Genomic DNA, 7499 nt, shown 5'->3' with positions numbered 1-7499 from the left:
CTGAGCTGGGGTGGTGCAGGCAAGGTGGTAGAGTTTATGTGGGAGGCTGAGAGCTTTTGATGATCCACTTGGAAATTGGGTCAAACTGTGTCCTCTGTGTGCAGCCCAAAGCATTCTTCACTCTGGAGAAAATCAGCATTGTTTAGCTATCACATAGCATCTCATTTGAGCATCTCAGAGACCACCTACGACATAGTAACAGACTCTGGGGCAGTAATTCCCCAGTGTGATCTGCCGCCCACAGATCACTATGTGCTATTTATTTTTGAATGTGCATGGTGTCTTGTTTTCATTTTCACCTTTTAGAAAATTAGGTATTTTCTTCATTTACATTTCCAATGCTATCCCAAAAGTCCCCCCATACCCTACCCCCAGCTCACTTCCCCCTCCCCCTCCCACTTCTTGGCCCTGGCGTTCCCCTGTACTGAGGCATTTAAAGTTTGCAAGACCGATGGGCCTCTCTTTCCAATGATGGCTGACTAGGCCATCTTCTGATAACATATGCAGCTAGAAACACGAGCTCTGGGGGGTACTGGTTAGTTTATATTGTTGTTCCACCTATAGGGTTGCAGACCCCTTTAGCTCCTTGGGTACTTTCTCTAGCTCCTCCATTGGGGGCCCTGTGATCCATCCAGTTGCTGACTGTGAGCATCCACTTCTGTGTTTGCGAGGCCCTGGCATAGTCTCACAAGAGACAGCTATATCAGGGTCCTTTCAGCAAAATCTTGCTAGTGTATGCAATGGTGTCAGCGTTTGGAGGCTGATTATGGGATGGATCCCCGGGTATGGCAGTCTCAAGATGGTCCATCCTTTTGTCTCAGCTCCAAACATTGTCTCTGTAACTCCTTCCATGGGTGTTTTGTTCCCAATTCTAAGAAGGGGCAAACTGTCCACATTTTGGTCTTCGTTCTTCTTGAGTTTCATACCCAAGATACAAGATACAATCATTTTTGCCTTTATATTCAAGATAGAGATTCGTTGAGCAATAGTGTGGCTCTCATGTGGGCAGGTTAGCAGGAAGTGAGTCTTACAGATATATTTTCAATTTGGAAATTTTGTTAAATAATCTTCATTTAAGTTTAGTTTAGTTTGGGTTCTTGATCACAGTAAACTTAAAAATCTTTTAATTTATTTTTTGCATGGCTAAGACCAACTTCAGCGCTCCGTGTGCTAGTGATTGCTCTGCCACTGAGCTATATTCCCTCTCTCCTTTTCCTCTTCTTCTTTTCTTCTTTTAAGTTTTATTTTACTTGAAATTGAGTGTGTGTGTGTGTGTGTAGGTCTGTGCATGTGAGTGCAGGTGCCAACAGAAGCCAGAAGGGACCATCAGATCCCTTGCAACTAGAGTTACAGGTGGTTGTGAGCTGTTTGTTGTGGGCGCTGGAATCACATTCTCATTCTCTGCAAGAGATATCTTTCCAGCCTCCAGCACTCTTCCATCCGAGAAAATTCTTCTCCCCATAATCTAAACAACACACACAACGATACCCTTTAAATTAGGGCCTGTATTAAAGGAACCAAGGTCTTCACATCCATACGCAATTGATGCTTGCGACTTTCTGCTTAACATGTAATTAATAGTTTAGCATTTCCCCAGGGCCTTCCTTGGGACCCTTTCTATATCTGTTTTGCATTACAGATTCCCTTGCTAAATATTTCCAGATCATATAGATTTAGATAAGACAAGTTCCAGAACTTACAGTATTTGTTTAATTTTAACTTTTACAGTATTTATTATTGATGTGAAAAGCAATAATTCAACGAGTATCTAAGGAATAGGTGACAACTATGTTCAAGGTTGGGTAGTTTAGAGTGCCATTCAGTGGGTAGTGACCATTGATATTCAACTGCTCCCTCTTAGATATGTTAGCAAATTTGAAATGTCTTTTAGATTGATTTCCCACAATGATAATTGTGTCCTCTCTTGACGATCCCTATGGGCAGCTATGAGGCCTGACTTATCTTTCTTTCACCGTTATTGGCAAGAATTAGAGTGTGTGTGGTGGAGGTGAACTGTGGTTCACATTCTCAGAATGGGCATTCAGAGAGTTGTGGCATGTTCAGAGGGAGCAGCTGTTTATCACAGACCAAGTCTGTGAGCCTGAGGATGGTATGAATCACCTCGAGTATCAGGAGACACGATGTAAGCAGAAAAAGTATTTCCAGCGTAACCCAGGGTGTAATCAGGGTTCAGTTGGATGTCTTCAGTGAGGTGAGGTGGGTGGCTGTATTTTTTGTCTTTGGATCTTTTTTCCAATGGGACTCACTCTGGAATATATGCCTCTTTGTACTAGTTTTGGGCTTAGGAGGGGACTATTTTTCCTTTTATACAGAGTTTCATTTTTATTTTTAAATGAAATCCACAAATCCACTTCTACCTCTGTCATCCAACTTCTCCAGTGTTGCTTCCCTTATTGCTCATCTCCCTGTCCTTTTCCATATGGTATATGTGTATATATATATATATATATATATATATATATATATATATATATATATATATATAAAATGCATGCATATGTAATATATATGCACATATATGCATATATGTATACACAAAGCTACTATGTCCAATTAATATTCCCTGCATGCATATGGGTTTAAGGCTGTCCCTCGGTAATTTATGAGAGGCCCTACCTCCAAAGAAGGCTGTCAACTGTCACTAATACTTCAACTACTAGGGCTTTGTGAGCACCCTAGCATCCATGCTGAGATGGTTGGAATCAATGAAATGGGCAAAATGACTGACACAGCTTGTGGAGTGTTCCTAGTATGGCCAGGGTCTGGTATAATCTGAAAGAACTAATCTAGAACTTCCTAAAGACCGAGTCAAAATTTCTCTTAGATTTATTTTTTAAAAAGAAGTTCTAGGTGACTGGTTAAAAAATGACTTAGGCAATTGATAAATGTTCCAAATACATATTGTGAGTTGTTGGACAACATCTTGGTCTACCCTGAACAGTGAAGGAACAAGAGGGAGGGTAGCTAAGTTTTGAGAGAGAAGAGCCACAATGAGTGTGGAGGATGGAGACTGTGGGATATGTTTAGAGTGGGGTACTAGATTAGTGGTGGATGGGAAATATGTGCCACTTGGCCATTCAAATGAGGGTGGGGGGAACTAGAAAATGATGAGAAGATGGCACTAGCTGGCACAGTGGTTGAACATTGCAGGCAGTTTCTTTTCTACTCTCCTTTGTGACATCACTGGGGGCTGATCAACATCATCACTTGCAAAGTGTCTGGGGTCTTCGACTGGACTCTGCTACTCATGTCTGAATATGGCTAAAGGAGTGACTTGGCTTTTCTAGGCTCCAGTTCTTTAAATACTAAATAAGAGCAACATAGTGGACAACTAGATATCCAACCACGTAACTTGGTGACTTGGAAGTTCTTGTGTCTATGCTTCATGGATGGGAATAGGTAAGCAGATAGTGTTTGGCATTTTCCCCTTTACCACGGTCACTATGTCAGCTCAGTTACATATATTTTATATAGAATTTCCATAGACAGTTTCTATTTGAAGGGCAGGTTCTATGTCTAAAAGGAAAGTTGGGCAAGCATTCAGTTTAGACTATTTCTGAGAGAATGTAGCTGGTATCCAAAGCCTTTGGATTTCTTAGGCTGAAGACAGCAAACTCATTTGCACCCATATTATCTGTCCTCTGAGGGTTGTTACTAAAATGCGACGATGAGATTTTGGACAATAATGGCCTAGAATATACTATCAAAGGCATGATAAGAAGGGAACATTTATTGAGGTCTATTAAGTCTCTGGCCCCATTCTCAGAAATTTAGATAATTAAATATTTATGTCCTCCAGAAATCGGTTAAATGTTTATTATTATTGGTACTATTTGAAAAAAATGAGACTAGGATTTGGAGACAAGGCAGCCCTGCTTTAAATAATCATGGTTGGAAACAGAATGCCACGGTAAACTCATGCTTTAAGACCCTGTTGCTAAAGACTCCAAGCCCTTTGGTTACAGGATATGGAGAAATCAGGCTGGCACTGACAAGGAAGCAGCCTCCTTGCTCGCTGGCTTTTATACCACAGGAAGGATGCTATGTAGCCTGCTGGGGAAGAAGAGTTATCAATATTCTTACCCAGCTATGAACCCATGAGCTACAACAATGACTGGCATGACAGGTGTGCCCATGTATACTGTAATAATATATACTATATACTATATACTATACAATGTAAAATATATAATACAACATATAATATATGATGTATAATACATTATTATATAACAATATGAAATGTATAACTATAATTGTAATTATAGTGGGTAATCAATTGTTTTCTGATTGGTCTAAAACCTGCTCCACAGAAGAAAACACATGCCCCACACTGTAAATCTAATGAAGAACCCATGGAAGGGGAGCTTACAGTTCCCAGAGGTGAACCAACTATAATTGTTTTGACAAATAGCCTCAGTATCAAACTGCTTTCTAAATACATATCTCTCTACTCATAGATTAGCACAGCTCCCAGTCTTCATTAGAGAAGCATGTCAGTAGTGGACAGCAGTTTACAGAAAGTCACAAGTGGTCCAAGTGCAGAGGCTAAGTGTCTGTGGAGTGCTCTACCATCAATGAGACACAGATATCATCCCCTTCCCCAGATAGGCTTGGGATCACTGAGGAATAAGGGGCAGAAAGATTGTAAAAGCCAGAATTTAGAAAGACTATGTGTACTGGCTAGTTTTGTGTCAACTTGACACAGCTGGAGTTACCACAGAGAAAGGAGCTTCAGTTGAGGAAACGCCTCCATGAGATCCAGCTGTAAGGCATTTTCTCAATTAGTGGTCAAGGGGGAAAGGCCCCTTGTGGGTGGGACCATCTCTGGACTGGCAGTCTTGGGCTCTATAAAAGAGCAGGCTGAGCAAGCCAGGAGAGGCAAGCTAGTAAGGAACATCCCTCCATGGCCTCTGCATCAGCTCCTGCTTCCTGACCTGCTTGAGTTCCAGGCCTGACTTCCTTTGGTGATGAACAGCAGCATGGAAGTGTAAGCTGAATAAACCCTTTCCTCCCCAACTTGCTTCTTGGTCATGATGTTTGTGCAGGAATAGAGACCTTGACTAAGACACTATGGTAAAGCAGTGTCTTCTAAACATGACAGGACAAGTGCACTCATGAAAGTAGCTGTAAATGTCTGCCCAGGACCCTCACGGATCAAGCCATTCTGGAGAGGGGAAGGGCTCATGAGCTCCCATCCCTAGGTGAGCAGCTGTTGACAATGGATGACTGCTAGGGTCAGTTGTCTTTTAAATGTGTGCTCCCTGGCAGGCCAACCATGCTCTAGTAGATGACCCCACAACCATGTCTATAGGGGCAGCACAGATGAGACTCAATAGTTTTTACTTTTTCTTTTGAAGAACATAAAACTGGGAACAGGTGGATTTGGTAGGAGTTAGGAGAAAGAATGGGGAGGTGAATTTGATAAAATTGCATTATATACATAATATGAAATTCTAAAAGAATTAATGAAATGTATTATACTAAAGTAAGATCAGGGCCAAGATTATAAATCGGCCAATTTCCAGGATTCATAGCCTTCATGGTCCTATTTTTGGCCTTTTCAGCCCTCCTATGTCCTATTGATGCCCTGGGCTCCTCCCAGTGGAGATAACTTTTTCTATGAGGAGTAGTGTGCAGGTAGGACCTAGCTGCACAAACAGCTTTGGTGCTCACCTGGGCTACACATTCCTCTCCAGGTACAGTAGCATAGGATGGAGAAATGTCTGAAAGATTCAGTATGCACAGGTCACCAGGACTGCAGCATTCCTGTGTGCAGTGAGCCTCAGTAAGGACAGGGAAGTTGAGTTGTTTTGAGGAGATGGTGTAATTGTTATGTAATACTGATTTTATTATATAGTTATTATACAGTGTTAAGATTCAGATTAAGGTATGGAGAAGCCATTGATGTAACCACATGCCCTTTAAATATTTTTTAAAAAGCCATATACTAGGAGTTACTTGGACTTTTCTCAAGAATTTTAAGTTTCCCCAGATTTTTGTTTCTTTGTTTCTAAATCTATCATCTGTCTGTCTTTCTGTCTGTCTGTCTTCTATATCAACTCCCTTACTACATAGTTTAGGTTGTTTTCAAAGTCATTTAGTAGTCCAGGCTGGTCTGAAACTCTCTGTCCTCTGACCCAGCCACAGTTCCAGGAAGAGAGACATGTACAACTCTTCCAAGCTTTTAAAATATGTTTTAAAAAATAGATTTGCTAATCTTGGTAGTGTTAGTAAATGCTAGCTAGTTGTCTAGGAACAAAATAAAACTGGCAACGTGCTTGTAACCTGCCCTGCCTTGTGTAAGCTTTGAAGCTTAGCCTGTCTCCCTGTGGTTGCTCTTTGTACAACATAACCTTGGTGATGAATTCCAGATGTTGCTCTGTGGAGTGCTTCAGGGCCTTACACATTATATTTCTGAGCAAATAAATGTATTTCCCCCCTTGTGACTGAAAGGCTAAATGGCAGGTCATGTGTACCTGTGCATGTGAAAGGGCGTTTATATTTTGATCAGGTGAAATGCACCTGGGTGCCGTAAATATTGCAGATTGGTGTGATGTCATTGATCCAAAAGTCTAAGGGCTTGGAAGGCTAGCTTGGCTCTAGGACCTCTCTTTTTCCTTTCCCACCCATCTTTTGCTCTTTGAGATGTGGAGAAGAGAACCTTAAGTGCTGAGATTTCATGAGGGCTTGCGATCTCAAATGACTCTCCTGACTCCCCACCTTGGAGAGGGTGGACTTTCCATAATGCACTCTGATCCCTGTGCTCGGTATGGATGTGGGACTTTCCCTAAGGTTTCACATTATTGAAAGAAGGGCGATAAGCTGGGGGGATACTGCTGGTCTCTTTCACTTTCACACCTCCTTCAGGTTGGAGAACACCTGAGAAGTTGGGGGCAGAGAGGCCACGGTAGCTTGCTTCCTGTGAACTCTTTGAAGTATCATCTTCATCTGCCTTCAGTGTGGTAGGGAGCCTGGAGTTTTGGTACAAGCTCAATTCATAGAAAGCCTATGGCATATGTACACAGACACATACATGTTATGTAAACGTAGCTTTATTAATAACAAGGCTGATACTTTAATCTCTATCAACAAGCCTCTGCGTGACATTCTCGCAAGTAGTTCAGAGCATAGAATCTATGCCATATGCAGACCAAGTTTATCACTAAACCAATATATACTCATGAGAAAAAAAAACCAACCAGAAACTAGAAAAAGTACAAAGAAAAAAGTAAGTTATCCATATTTATGTTGGGATAATCCTCTTAACTTTTTTGTTGTTATTGTTAATCTTTCAAGTTTCCTCTCTACCTGGTTTCCCTGCCCTCTATGCACAAGAATATATGCCCAATCTTATAAACAAGTGTTAAAACATATGTATAGTAAACATACATGTACCCACACATATTTCTTTACCTCTTCTCTAAGCCCATTTTTGGTTACACTTTTTATTTTTTACTGTACTACACAGCATAAAG

At 41.1% G+C, this 7499-nt stretch overlaps 1 long non-coding RNA gene across 1 annotated transcript in view; it reads left to right on the top strand.

Annotated features, from left to right (window-relative positions):
• Positions 1-3259: 3259 nt before the first annotated feature.
• 1700123O12Rik (RIKEN cDNA 1700123O12 gene) overlaps positions 3260-7499 on the top strand; it is a 289772-nt gene continuing 285532 nt past the window's right edge. Inside the window, exon 1 of the long non-coding RNA NR_045185.1 lies at positions 3260-3420. This is a non-coding gene — a long non-coding RNA (RIKEN cDNA 1700123O12 gene). The remainder of the gene's footprint in view (positions 3421-7499) is intronic.

Source organism: Mus musculus, chromosome 4 (assembly GCF_000001635.26).
Source record: "Mus musculus strain C57BL/6J chromosome 4, GRCm38.p6 C57BL/6J".
Lineage (NCBI taxonomy): Eukaryota > Metazoa > Chordata > Mammalia > Rodentia > Muridae > Mus > Mus musculus.
The sequence above is the reverse complement of the archived record's forward strand: the minus strand, read 5'-3'. Positions and strand labels throughout refer to the sequence as shown.